Source organism: Mustela nigripes, chromosome 10 (genome assembly GCF_022355385.1).
Source record: "Mustela nigripes isolate SB6536 chromosome 10, MUSNIG.SB6536, whole genome shotgun sequence".
Classification (NCBI taxonomy): Eukaryota; Metazoa; Chordata; class Mammalia; order Carnivora; family Mustelidae; genus Mustela; species Mustela nigripes.
Genome location: NC_081566.1, coordinates 22,774,630 through 22,787,704, shown reverse-complemented (window position 1 = coordinate 22,787,704; position 13,075 = coordinate 22,774,630). Strand labels below are relative to the sequence as shown.

The 13,075-nt window shown below is 49.6% G+C and overlaps 1 protein-coding gene across 5 annotated transcripts in view; it reads left to right on the top strand.

Annotated features, from left to right (window-relative positions):
• LOC132025473 (protein FAM163A) overlaps positions 1–13,075 on the top strand; it is a 75,659-nt gene that overhangs the window by 19,539 nt on the left and 43,045 nt on the right. Inside the window, exon 1 of one of the 5 annotated variants that reach the window (XM_059412800.1) lies at positions 9,782–9,864. The exons of the other annotated variants lie outside the window; for them this stretch is intronic. The gene's annotated coding sequence lies outside the window, so the exon portion shown is untranslated. Of the gene's footprint in view, positions 1–9,781; positions 9,865–13,075 lie in introns of those variants that run through there. 5 annotated transcript variants of the gene reach the window in all.

Here is a 13,075-nt window from a genome sequence, read left to right as displayed (position 1 = left end):
TAGGAGAGCAGCTCAGTGAGTGGGGAAGCCCCCTGGGCTCCCAAACCACTAGCGGGTGTGGACATCTCTAGGGAGGAATGGGTGCAGGTAGTTAATAACACTGATCAAGGAAATACACACGGGGAGTCATTTTTTTGCTTATTTTAAACAACAGAGCTGGCTTAAGACTTAGAGCTTTAATCCTATTATTCTCACTTCTGTCCGCGGATTTGCTCTCTGGAATGGTAGACATAGGGATGTGGTGCCCCACTCATGCCTAGAAAGTCACACGTGGAGAGTGTGACAGGCATGGAAGGTGACTGCAGAAAGGTTCAGAGCTGCTGCGTGAAGAGACCCAAACCCCCAGATGAGGCTGGCCCCCACCCAACACCTCCTCACGGTGACATTGCCCAGCAGGAACCTAGACCCTGACTTTCATGAGCCACCTGGCTCTTAGGCCTCCAGTTGCGATGGATGGACCCAACTCTCCCAAATAATCTGAGTAGCCCCGTGAGCATCACTGGTGCCCCTCACATTCGAGACACCTTTATTCCTTTTTCACAGGCTTGCACGTGAGTCCTTTGTGCCGTCCCTCTCCCGGTCCTCTTCCCCCAGACATTGTGGCGGGCACCGAGATGATGTTATTGTCCAGTGCGGAGAATCTGGTCTCTGCTCTCTGGCTGCACTGATTCCGGGGGAGCCTTCCCGGGAGACGTAGGAGACATGCAGCTGGACCTCCAGTCCTGTCTCCTGCTGCCTGGATTCCCTTGGGCCAGGCTTGCGAGAATCTGAAAAATAGCTTTATGATAATGTGCCCTAAAAGCATTCTGCAGACCTGGGTGCCTGGGAAGAGATTTGGGGACTCGGTATTGCCAGCTCCCTGCCCCCTCACCCCGTCTTGCCCGCTGTCAGCATCCACGCACTGCTAATCTTCCCCATGTCTGCCCAGTGTACTACACATTTGTATCTGTCACTTCGGATCCCCCCGCATGGCTGCCCCCGGCCAACTGGGCTTTCTCCTTTCCTTCCAGAATGTTCCCGAGGACAGCCCAGCCTTGGATAAAGGCTTTTGCTTCCCTTTGTTTCTCTGACTTGGCCAACCCCCACTCCTTGCCCCTAACAAGTACCTTACTGAGCCTGTCCAGCTCCCCGGCCCCTGCCTGCAGCTGCTGGGTGCCCCCTCTTGTTTCCGGGGTGCGGTGTGTGTGTGTGTGTGAGAAAAGTAGAGGAGGTCCCAAACACGGCTTCCCTCCCACCCCACTCTCTGAAGGAGCCTATGGAGTTCTGAGGTGCCTTCCAGCACAGAGCAGAGTGAGGTCTCAGAATTAGCACGTCCCTCCAATTCCTACAGTTAGGATGGACGCCAGAAGTTTTTTGTGTTTTTACTTGTGGTGAAAGACGTACCATAACCTTCACTCTGCTAACCATAGTTGACTGCACAGTTCAGCAGGGTTCAGTATGTTCACGTGGGCGAGCCACAGATCTCTAGACCTTCCTCACCCAGCGGCACTAAAATTCTATACCCACCGAACACTAAGTTGCCTCCTGCCTTCCCCCAGCCCTTGGCAACCAGCTTTCTACTTGCTGTGATTTCTGACGACTTTAGATCCTTACATGAATGCAACCATGCAGTGTCTGCCCTTCTGCAACTGGCTTATCTGCTTCGTGTAATGTGCATGAGGTTCAGCCATGTTGGGGTGTGTGAAGGATTTTCCATTTTAAGGCTGTGTAATATTCCTGTGTGTGTGTGTGTGTGTGTGTGTGTGTGTCTGCACGCGCGCGCACGCGTGTGTGTCTGTGTGGGTACACACACCACGTGTTCTTTATTTTATTTAATTTTTTAAAAAGATTTTATTTATTTATTTGACAGAGATCACAAGTAGGCAGAGAGGCAGGCAGAGAGAGGGGAATGGAAGCAGGCTCCCCGCTGAGCAGAGAGCCTGATGCGGGACTTGATCCCAGGACCCTGGGATCATGACCTGAGCTGAAGGCAGAGACTTAACCCACTGAGCCACCCAGGCGCCCCAACTGTGTGTTCTTTAGTAATTCATCTGCCCACAGACCCTTGGGCTGGTTCCTCAGGTTTTTTTATCCCCTTATTTTGCAGCTAGGCACCCATGGAGAGTGACTTGCCTGCGACCACACAGTGGATCAGATGTGTGTTTGCCCAGGATTCTATGTTGTCTCCTGGGTCCTGGCATCAGGATGTGGGGGGCTCTGGTCCCACCTGGGTGTACTAGGGTAGGCCCCCACAGAATCTGACATGCTGCGAGGCCCACGGTGATGTGCCGGCTGGTGCTGATGGCTGCGTGCCTGTGAGAACACCCAGCTTTGGCTTTGACTTTGGTGTGGTCCAAGGGTCTATGTGTATGGACGCCAGATTTTTCTTAATCAAGTGATGCGACTATTGCTAACTTGTTTAGGCATGCTGATGACAGTGTATTATAGTAAAGAGAGCTACTAAAAAAAAGGCATACCACAATGGTTATGAAATTCAATGCATGGTATCTAAGATATGCTTCAAAATAACAATCAGAGGTTTGGATGAAAAAGGCTGGGGCGCATTATACCACTCTCTCTACTTTTGTATAGGTCTTCAGTTTTCTGTAATAAAAAGTTTTTCATCTTAAAAATTAGGAAAAAAAGGGGGGGCGCCTGGGTGGCTCAGTGGGTTAAAGCCTCTGCCTTCGGCTCAGGTCGTGATTCCTAGGGTCCTGGGATTTAGCCCCACGTAGGGCTCTCTGCTCAGCAGGGATCCTGCATCCTCCTGTCTCTCTGCCTGCCTCTCTGCCTACTTGTGATCTCTGTCTGTCAAATGAATAAATAAAATCTTAAAAAAAATTAGAAAAAAATCTTACACTTGGCTAGGGCCACCCTGTCCACTCCCCAGGAATTTAGCAGGTTATTGCAGAAATAAGAGCAGTATGGACCACGATCAATGTTTGTGAGCAAAATACCACCGCCCCCGGGCCAGGTGAAAACAAACACACAGAGACTTGCAGGCCGTTGGGGGGCATCGGCGTAGAGCCACACGCAGGGTGGCCAGGGGCAGGAAGGCCCAGATTTCTCTCCTGAGGCCCGGGCTCAGGCCTTCTTGCTTTGACCCAGGTAGTCTCTCCACCAGACCATCCTGTCCCCCGTTCCCAGCTTCCTAACTGACGTCTGTTTGTCCACAGTAGGAAGTAAATATGATTGTATGTGTTCAGTCGCCCATCCCTCGTTCCTTCCCAAAGGTCCTGTCACCCAGCCCTGCTCCAGGAAAACCCAGAACTTCTTCCCTCTGCCCACAGAGGTAGTCCTCACTCCAGCGGTGCCTTACTGAGTTGCTGGGGACTTGACTCTACTTGTCCCTCCAGTTTGTCCCCCCACCCCCGGCCTCTCTCCCCCCATGCCCTGGCCACCCTGAAGTTCTTTCACGTGCTCAGACACCATGCTCTTTCTCGTTTCCAGGCCTTCGCACATGCTGTTCCCTCTGCCTGGATACACTCACTCCCGCCACAGCCTACTCTTGGGTAACTCATTGTGGGCAGGTCTGAACGAAACCTCACTCTGCCTGGAAGCCTTGCCCTAGGCATTGGTGATCCTGCTCTGAGCTCATCCCCTAACGCCCCCAGCCCCGCTCCCCCAATGCATTTAGCTCCCCATACTGTAGATGTTTTATAATTATTTTTTGAATCAACAGAATATATTTGATCTAAAAGCAAGGAGAAACAAAGCAACGCACAAGGCACCAAGCAGGCAGCACTGTCTCAGGCCGCAGACACCCACCCTCCTGTGCTCTCAGTCATCCCACATGTACTCCCATGGCTGATTACCGGAAGCTGATTCCAGCTGCTGCTGGCAGGGCCTGCTGGGTGCTGGTGCAGGACCACAGGGCGCCATCTACACATGGTCCCCTGGTGGTCCCACAGCTCCAGGCCCAGTAGGTAGAGGTTCCTGCCCAGGTGCGTGTCCTGGGTTTGCCTCCCATCACCTCTGCACCCAAGCCTTGTGTGACACTGGGGTCCCTCCCTCCCTGCCTGCCCCTTGGATGCTCAGAGTCCAGCAGCCTTCTCTTCCTGCTCTCCGGGCCTTGCTGTGCTGCGTTTGTGAGAACGCTGTCACGGTCATCTCTCCTTTCCAGAGGCTCTGTTCTCTCATTGTCTAGTCCTGTCTCTGAAGGGTCCCTCTGGCCTGTGCGTCCATCCTCTTCTTCCTCACTCAGGATGCTGCGCCATCGAGACCCCCATTTTCCTAGTATCTTTCGTCTGCCCCCCCTTCCCGTTCTTTCCTTCTGTCTACACCTGTGCAGGATGTCACCTCTTATGAAGCTCCCCCTGTCCTCGTGACCCCACAAGCTCTCATGCTGGCTCTCTCCCCCTTTCCTCACTAGACCCGTCTCCATGCAGCTGCCTGTGCCTCACTGAATCCCAGGTCTTTGGGAGTCTCCTTGGCCTCCATGCCTCCTGGAGACTGATCGCAGCCTCTGCTTTCAGACATTCTCTTCAGGCTCCCGGCTCTGCACCAGCCGGCCTTCCAGCCTCATCCTCGCCTTCTGACTCATCTGCTGGCACCTCCCCACCTTCCTGGCCTCTGAAAGCGAGTTTCATTGAGACCCTGCCCTCTGCCCACACCATCTACAGGGCTGCTCCAGAACATCCCTCTTGGAGGCAGCGGGCCCCAGGTCTCTATGCCGACCTCTCCTGCACTTAGTTAGCTTTTCCGCTTTGCCAAATAAGGCCGAACTCCAGCACTAACCCCCTGAATGGCAGCTTCTCTGGAGTTTCTCTTTCTGGTCCCATGACTGCCATTCTCGGTTCCCTCCTACCTGTGGCCCCTTCTGTGGCTTGCCTCTGTGAGGCTGGAAGTCCTGTCACTGTCCCTGAGGTTCCCCTATCCCCCTCCTCTGAGTTCCTTTACCCAATCTTCACTTGGCAGAAGCCTTTTGTTCCCCTCTCTCCTGCCCTATTTGCAGCCTTTACGCTTCCAGTCCACTGTTCATGCTCAAGGTTCTTAAGGTGCGATCCCTGGACCAGCAGCTGCAGCGTCATCTGGGACTGCATACTCTCAGGCCTCATTCTAGACCTGCTGGTTTGGAAACTCTGGCCAGGCCCAGCAATCTGTGTGGGGAGATGCTGATGTACACTGAAGTTGGAAAACTGCTGTCCTAAAACACACCACTTAAATACACATGTTTACTTAGGATTGGTTTCAGCTGGAGGTAATGACTGAAAAAGTGGCTTAAACGAGATAGGAATCTATTTCTCATCCCAAGATAGGAATCTATTTCTCATGGGCAGTGCAGAGCTGCCGTAGCAGCTTTGTGGGGTCACTGAGAACACCCAGCTTCCTAGCTTTCTGTTTCGCTCCTGGAACATGACCCTCTGGTCATCAAGTTTCCTCATGATTCAGGATGGCTGCTAGTGCTCCAGCTATCACATCTTTCTACAGATAGCCTCAGACACCACAGGCTAAGGGCTTAGTCCTACAAGTCAGCCCTCCCCACAACTTCAGGTGCCAGTTGCAAGTCCCCGTTATCACCAGTGTTTGTGTAGATTGGAGGCTCTGTCAGCCTCCTCCTTGGGTTTAGTCAATTTGCCAGAGCAGCTCACCAAATTCAGAAAATAATTTTACTCACTAGACGACTGGTTTATTACAAAGGATATTAAAGGATACGAACCACCAGCCAGATGAAGAGATACATAGGCAAGGTGTGGGGGGAAGGGCACAGAGCTTCCATGGCCCCTTTGAACCCACCACTCTCCCCAACCTCCACAGGCTCCTCAGTCTGAAAGCCCTTGGGACCCCTCTCCCAGGAAGCTGGACTGAAAGTTCCCAACCTCTAATCCCAGGGTTAGTTCTCTTGGCAGCCAGCCCCCATCCTTTGGTTACCTAGGGACTTTGTAGAAGTTACCTTATGAACATAACAAAAGACACTTTTATTGCTTTCAAGCTTTATGATATCCCAAAGGTTTAGGAGCTCTGTGCCAGGAATTGGATAAAGACCAAATTTACATTTCGTGTCAAAAATCACAATATCACACGTCCCAGTACAGACCAGGAGGAACAGAAGAGCCGAAAGGTGGACTCTTCCAGCCGAATGGGCTCTAAGCTTTAAGCAACCTTCCCATGAGACCCAAATAAAACTTGCGCTTAAGTCTGGCTGGTCAGAATGTGGTCACATAGCCACACGAAATTAGAGGGAACCTGGGAAATGAAGTGTTTATTCTGGGATGGCAGAATGTCCAGCTGAACACTGAGGTTCTCTCAAAAGGTTACATCGCGTATGATTCTGTTTCTATAACATCCTCGAAAGGATTGGTAAGAAATGGATACAGACAGAAATGGGTAAGAGGTCCATGGTCACCAGGAGTTGGAGCATGGGGAGAGAGGGAGGTGATGGGGGCTGTCAAAGGGTCGCTCCGGGGGGCCTAGTCACGGAACTGTTCTGTGTCTTTGGTGGTGGTCACATGTATCTATACCCGTGATCACATTATAGAGAAGGAAATATACACAGCCAAACAAGCACGGATTCTTATAAAACTGGTGAACTTTGCTGGTCACTGGATTGTGTTTATTTCAGTTTCCTGGTGTGATGGTGCTCATAGTTTGGCCAGATGTTACCATTGGGGGAAATTGGGTAAAGGGTATATGTGATCTCTAGTATTTCTTTACACGGTAACTGCAAGTAAATCTACATTTTTTTTTTTTTTAATTGAAGAAACAAAAACAGAATTGAGGCTCTCTTGTTAATAAGGAAGGGGAGATGTTATAAGCAACTAACAGTTTCCTCCAAACACCAAAAACCCAGTGTCCTGCTGTGAACAGTCCCAGTTTATTAGCAAACTTAAGACCTTTAAGATCCTGCAGTAAGGTGCCTTCTGGGCAGCGCATACTTTGCCAGTGCAGGGGAGGAAAGACTCTCCTTTTTTTGTTCATTTGTTAGGTCTTTATTTATCTCCCCAAATTGTTATTCAAATTCTAGTTAGTTAACATATAGTGTAATTTTGGTCTCAGGTGTAGAATTTAGCAGTTCATCGCTTACATACAACACCCAGTGCTCATCAAAACCGTGCCCTCCTCAATGCTCACCTCTCATTTATCCCATTTCCCGCCCATCTCCCTCCAACAACCCTCAGTTTTTTCCTCTATCATTAAGAGTCTCTTGTGGGGGCTCCTGGGTGGCTCAGTTGGTTAAGTGACGGCCTTCGGCTCAGGTCATCATCCTGGAGTCCTAGGATCGAGTCCCGCATCCGACTCCCTACTCAGTAGGGGCTCTGCTTCTCCCTCTGACTCTACCCCCTCTCGTGCTCTCTCTCCCACTCTCTCTCTCAAATAAATAAATAAAATCTTGTAAAAAAAGGGGGGTCTCTTAGGATTTGCTTCCCTCTTGCTTTCTCTTTTTTTCCCCTTCCCATGTGTTCATCTGTTTTGTTTCCTAAATTCCATATAAGTGAAATCATAGGGTATCTGTCTTTCTCTGACTGACTTATTTCACTGAGCAGAATACACTTCTAGCTCCATCCATGTCATTGCAAACGGTAAGATTTCGTTCTTTTTGGTGGCCGAGTAGTATTCTATTGTATGTATATGACATCTTCTTTTTCCACTTACCAGTTGATGGACATTTGGGCTCTTTCCATAGTTTGGCTATTGATAATGCTGCTACAAACATCGGGATGTATGTACCACTTCCAATCCGTATTTTTGTATCCTTCAAGTAAATACCCAGTAGTGTGATTGCTGGATCGTAAGTCAGCCCTATTTTTAACTTTTTGAGGAACCTCCATACTGTTTCCCAGAGTGGCCGCACCAGTTTGCATTCCCACTAGCAGTGTAAGAGGGATCCCCTTTCTATGGATCCTTGCCAACATCTGTTGTTTCCTGCTGACTGGTTAATTTTAGCCATTCTGACAGGCATGACGTGGTATCTCATCGTGGATTTGATTGGTGTTTCCCTGATGATGAGTGACGTTGAGCACTGGAAAGACTCCTTCTATAGTCCTTGGTTCAGTAACTGGGTCCGTGAAGAAAATTGACAACCAGCAGATTAACAAGAGAAAAGGCATACAGATTCATTAATTTTTAATATTATGTGCAAGGGCACATCACAGGGAAAAAGAGTGAATACTCCAAAAGGCAGTGAGATTTAAGAGCTTATATACGGTCTTAATAAGGAGGAGGAAGGGGAATGGGGAACTAGGGGGAGAGTAAATGATTTTGATGAAAGACAAACGGACCCTGGGAGAGGATTTATGATCGTTGAGTTCTTGTTGGATGGTCTGTCTTGTCGCAGATAAGAGGAGTTCAGGGAAAGCCCCTCTGTGTGCTTGCTGATTTCCAATGCCTTCGGCTCAAAATAATCCACATACCAGAGTGGCATATTTTGGGGTGGCTCAGCCTGAACTCCTTCACCAGGTCAGTGTTTTCATTAAAGCCTTAGCCTCTCGGGGGCAGGCCCCACAGGTGTAAACGCTATTCGTGAAGCATTTCCCTCTTCACCTGTAGGGTCCTGAATAACGCCAGTGAAACAGATTTTTCTACCTTCTGGAAGTTTCCATTCTGAGAAAGCACCAAGATTCTTAGGTGTGGTGCCACATGAAAATGCAATAAAAGAGAGTGAGAAGAACCTTTTCTAAAGGAAAGGGGCCATGAACGGAGAGGGGCTGTCTCCATCCATATGTTTCTGTAGGGACTGCAGTGAGGGGAGACGCAATGAAGCATATTTTAAGGTAACTTCAAAGAATTCTGTCTTGTCATCTCTCTCCATGCTCTGGGCTCCTTCCTCAAGGCATTGCCCAGCATCAGCTGCTTCCTCATCCCTGGGCGGCTCTGCTGAACTTGACTGTGACCCCATGGGAAGGAATTAAGCCGCCTGTCAGGAGCTTCTGCTCAACGAGAATCCTGCCCAGAGGCATTTCCTAGCAGCTTTCTGAGCTGCCCCATTAGGGGCCAAGAGAGGTGCTGACGTGGCCTGGGGAAGGAGGGCCCGGAGGGCCGCTCCCCTCGGGAGGGGTGCCTCAGTGGCAAAAAGATGGTGAAGGGAGGGGTGATGGGCATCTGGAGAAAGAATAAAGGGGTGCAGACAGAGATCTGGGGGAGTTAGGGAGAGAGTCAGGCAGAGCTCGTGTCAAAGAGCCAGCATGGACGGAGAACGGGGCAGCCCACCTGGAAAAGCAGTGGCCCTGGGGGACAAGCATGTTGTGGGGCAAGGGCTGCCCGCTGGGGGCACTGCTGGTTGCCAGGCCTCCTAGGCCTCTGGAACCCATGGACTCATAGAGGGGTTCAGCGGTGGGCCTTCGGGGCTCCATGAATTCCCTGAACTTGTAGGCAGAATTCTTCATGGGCTTTTGTCTTCAAGGAGAGCACCCATGTCTTACATCAGATTCTCAAAGGCATCTGTACACCCCTAAAAGCTTAGAATGATACCCAGTGACATAAAGAAAGAGGGATTTGGAGGAGGAGTGGTAAGGGAGGGGCAAGGAAGGGCCAGGTGGAGCAGAGAAGTAGCCAGAGTGGAAAAGCCTGGAGAAAGTACTTTGCTGTGGCCCGTAGGTGAAGCAACACTGATTCTTCCCCACCAGTGTGCACTCCCCCCAAGTGAGGTTAGATGGTCCGACCTGCTCTCAGTCTGGGCAGAAGTCATCGCCAGGACAGCCTGTTTCCACTCCCAGGTCCTGGAGGAGCCCTTCTCCTTAATGACTGTCAAGTTCAGGGAGATCCCTGAACCCCTGGACCTGTGCGTTCCCGCAGCCCCCTGCGCTCCCCTCAAGAGCCCCCAGCACACTTGTAATTGTGCTGGTGCCTCTGTTTCCCCGTGTAGGGGCGCGCTGTCTCTCCTGTCCACACTGCAGCCCACTGCTCCCCTGGCCCAGCGCCCGGCACCGGAGACACGCTCAGTATTCAGTAAGTACTAATTCAGTACATGAATGAATTCAAATATAAAAGAGCGTGTCATTTTCTGGGGGAGGGCTTGTCCCCCGGGGAATGGTTTGAGGGCTCTCAGGAAAACGGCTGACGCTGGACCTTAATCCAGCAGAAAAGAACAGGAAAACGATACACCTGACTTTGTGAAGTGACCCTCTGGAGGTTAATCTTAATTCTACCCACAGTAGATACTCCATGGCATCCTGGACAGGAAAGGTGTAATTGTAATTACACCTGTAATTCTTGTAATTGTTTGCTATAAATTCAGAGGCGGATGAGGCTGAATGACTTGATGGGGGCTGGGGGTTGGGGGTGGCGTTAGGGAAATAGTCATGTATGTCATTCTGTGAGTCATGAGTTCAGAATACAGACGCTGACACTTGACTTGTGGTCTAGTCAACCAGTCCATGTGTTAGGAGCACTAACTGTGGGCTGAAGAGATAAAGGCAGTGTAAATCCAGGCAGGAATCCCAGGAAAGAGAACCGACCTGGCCCAAACGTTCTCTTCTGGCCGCGTGCCCCTCAGTTCTACTCTGGGAGGGAGTATGTGCATGCGGGCCCCCACGAAGGTTTCCGTGGTCCTGAGGATGTCAACTCTACCCTCTGCTCCCTCAGTTGCCGCTTGGCAAAATGGCCTTTTGTGGCCACCATTGGTGGTCTAACCTCCAAGGGTTTCTGTTTTATTAATTGAAGTGAAATTTACATAACATAAAATAACCACTTCAAAGTGTGAAATTCAGTGGCATTTCGTACATTCACAGTGTTGTGCAATCACTTCTGTTCAGTATCCATCACTCCAGAGTAAAGACCCAGGGACACCTGGGTGGCTCAGTCAGTTAAGTGTCTGCCTTTAGCTCAGGTCATGATCTCCAGGTTCGGGGATCGAGCCCCGCATCAGGCTCCCTGCTCAGTAGGGATTCGGCTTCTCTCTCGTTCTCTTCCTCTGCCCCTCTCTACTGCTCATTCTCTGTTTCTCAAAGAAATAAATGAAATCTTAAAACAAAAGCAAAACCCCCAGACCTGTTAAGTAGTTTCTCCCCAATCGGCTTCCTGTGTCTATGGATTTGCCTATTCGTGAAATTTCATATAAATAGAGTCTTGAAGTATGTGAACTTCAGTGTCCGGCTTTTTTTCATTTCATGTAATGTTTTTGACTTTCATCTCTCTTGTAGCCCGTATCAGAATGTCATTTCTTTTTATGGCCGAATAGTATTCCATTCTATGTATATACCATAATTTTTTATCCCTCCATTGATTAACTTTTGGGCTGCCTTCACATTTTGGCTACTGGGAATAGTGATCCTGAGAACATGTGTGCACATGTATTTGTGTGGCTACCTGCTTTTCATTCTTCTGGGTAATCTCCAAGTTTTTGCTCCAAAATTTAACCATGAATTTAAATTCTGCTGGCAAAAGCCCATCAGCATCTCAGTGAGGAGAAATATTACCCATGACAGGTTCTTAAACTTCGGGTTTTTTGATGCAAAACCCTTTTGTCAAACAGCTGACCCCAAACTCTAAGATAGAAAACAGAGAAGCAGAGTGCTCTGGGTGAGGCAGAAGAGAGGCCAGAAGCGCCATGAGATCAGCCTCCACACGCTGTCCCCCACTCCCATCCGTGCCCCAAAGATCTGAGGTGGCTCAGTCCTCCCTGACTCTGGGCAGCAGCTGTCAGAACCCCTGTTCTCAACATGCCGAGCCCCAGGTCGGGCTCGTCCGGGAGGCCTGAAGACTTGAACACCACCACCTCTGGGCACACTTTCTTTCAAAGATAGGTCTTGGGTCTTAGGCTCTCAGACTGCCCTGGGAGATTCAAGAAGCTGCTTTTTAAAATATATGTGATGATGTAGTGACAACTTTCTCCTGTAGATCTCAGCCTCTCCCTTTAAGAGGATTCCTCTCAAGGCTTAGTGGAAGGAAAACTGAGCTCCTCTTAAACTGGGATTTGTTGTAACTGACCCTATTTCCCTTTTTCCTTTGGTGGCTAAGAAGCCCAGAGTTGGATTTGCTGCCCACATCCCGCCATTCTGAATACCAGCTTATAGCTGTGCGCCTGTTGCTAAGAGACCCTCCTTGCTGTCTTTATCTACTTATTTTATTTATTTAATTCCTACCCTACTGAATGATCTGTATTTCTGAATCACCTAAAATTCATTTTGGGTTGAGGTAAGATACAAAGAATCATTTTCTCATCTTGGTAGTCTTGACCATACACCATCTCCCACCGGGAACTCCGAGTGTAGAATCCCAGTCGGCCCAGATAAGATCACGAGTCAGCCAGAGAAGCTTCCTCATGTACTACTGGCCTGGGTTCTAGAAAAGCGTGAGTGCCTAGGACAGGTCAGGTGAAGGTGGATGGTCCCAAGACCTCAGACTTTCATGATAGGCTTCGGTCTAACCAACCCTCTACCTCTGCTGTGAACAGCATTTATGGAATAAAAGAGAAGACGAGGATGATATTAGGCCCCAGGGAATTCCAGAGGGCGAGACCACATGCGCAGAAAAGACAGTGAAAATGGAGTGGAGTATCCCATTGCCCAGGAGCAAAGGGTAGGAAGGATAACAGCATTCTAGGCAGGGGAAATCGCTTGCGCAAAGGCTTGTAGACATACGTAGGAGAAGATACACGGATCTGTGTACCAGACACACAAGCTGCGATCTCAACTGCAGGTGTATGCAGTTAACCTGTGTGTATAAGGCTGCGTGTGTGTGTGTGTGTGTGTGTGTGTAAGGTACTCGGGGCCAGGTGCTGCCAACCCCACCTAGCAACACTGTCCTTTCAAACCCTGTGAGCCATAACAGACCAGCCAGCCAGGTGCACGCTTGATGTCTGTCTCAGGTTCTGAACTAGAGTCCCCCTGTCTTGGGAATAAGGTTCAAAAGGAGACATAAGACTGACCCAGGAGGGCAGCAGATGTTTACCAGAGGTGGGAAGAGCCCTTGCAAGATTTAGGCAGGAGAGCAACATAGTTGTATTTTATTTTATTTATTTATTTATTTATTTATTTTTAAATTTTTTATTTTTTTATAAACATATATTTTTATCCCCAGGGGTACAGGTCTGTGAATCACCAGGTTTACACATTTCACAGCACTCACCAAAGCACATACCCTCCCCAATGTCCATAATCCCACCCCCTTCTCCCAACCCCCCTCCCCCCAGCAACCCTCAGTTTGTTTTGTGAGATTA